The sequence below is a fragment of the Perkinsus marinus genome, assembly GCF_000006405.1.
Source record: "Perkinsus marinus ATCC 50983 genomic scaffold scf_1104296974352, whole genome shotgun sequence".
NCBI classification, from domain to species: Eukaryota; Perkinsozoa; order Perkinsida; family Perkinsidae; genus Perkinsus; species Perkinsus marinus.
In genome coordinates this window covers 1-993 of record NW_003201142.1, presented here as the reverse complement: position 1 = coordinate 993, position 993 = coordinate 1, and the positions used below count along the sequence as shown (strand labels likewise).

The 993-nt window shown below is 43.9% G+C and overlaps 4 non-coding genes across 4 annotated transcripts; all 4 read left to right on the top strand.

Moving 5' to 3' along the window:
* Nucleotides 1-154: 154 nt before the first annotated feature.
* On the top strand, nt 155-227 carry Pmar_PMAR024295. The gene has a single exon. It is a non-coding gene; the product is annotated as a tRNA-Thr (tRNA).
* Nucleotides 228-373: 146 nt separating this feature from the next.
* Nucleotides 374-446, top strand: Pmar_PMAR024294. The gene has a single exon. It is a non-coding gene; the product is annotated as a tRNA-Thr (tRNA).
* A 145-nt stretch (nt 447-591) lies between these two features.
* Pmar_PMAR024293 lies at nt 592-664 on the top strand. Its single transcript has one exon. It is a non-coding gene; the product is annotated as a tRNA-Thr (tRNA).
* Nucleotides 665-810: 146 nt separating this feature from the next.
* Nucleotides 811-883, top strand: Pmar_PMAR024292. Its single transcript has one exon. It is a non-coding gene; the product is annotated as a tRNA-Thr (tRNA).
* The last annotated feature ends 110 nt before the right edge of the window (nt 884-993 follow it).

Here is a 993-nt window from a genome sequence, read left to right as displayed (position 1 = left end):
GCAGAAGGCTAGCTCTGAGTCGTTTGTCGGAAACGACTGCATTCGTAATTTTAAACTGAAATTTTAGTACCAAATTGTTGCACAACTTGAATTGTGGTATGCGTTTCATTGTGAAATTTCAAGACATGGTTAGACTTTACACTTGCGAGACCGTGCCTTCTTAGCTTAGTTGGTAGAGCACCCGCTTAGTAAGCGGGAGGTCGTCGGTTCAACTCCGGCAGAAGGCTTGCTTTGAGTTCGTTTGTCGGGAACCGACTGCATTTCGTAATTTTTCACTGAAATTTAGTACCAAATTGTTGCACCACTTGAATTGTGGTATGCGTTTCATTGTGAAATTCTATGGCATGGTTAGACTTCACACTCGAAGGAACGTGCCTTCTTAGCTTAGTTGGTAGAGCACCCGCTTAGTAAGCGGGAGGTCGTCGGTTCAACTCCGGCAGAAGGCTAGCTCTGAGTCCGTTTGTCGGAAACCGACTGCATTTCGTAATTTTTCACTGAAATTTAGTATCAAATTGTTGCACCACTTGAATTGTGGTATGCGTTTCATTGAGAAATTTCACGACATGGTTAGACTTTAGACTTGAAGACCATGCCTTCTTAGCTTAGTTGGTAGAGCACCCGCTTAGTAAGCGGGAGGTCGTCGGTTCAACCCCCGCAGAAGGCTTGCTCTGAGTTCGTTTGTCGGAAACCGACTGCATTTCGTAATTTTTCACTGAAATTTAGTACCAAATTGTTGCACCACTTGAATTGTGGTATGCGTTTCATTGTGAAATTCTATGGCATGGTTAGACTTTAGACTTGCAAGACCGTGCCTTCTTAGCTTAGTTGGTAGAGCACCCGCTTAGTAAGCGGGAGGTCGTCGGTTCAACTCCGGCAGAAGGCTTGCTCTGAGTTCGTTTGTCGGAAACCGACTGCATTTCGTAATTTTTCACTGAAATTTAGTACCAAATTGTTGCACCACTTGAATTGTGGTATGCGTTTCATTGAGAAATT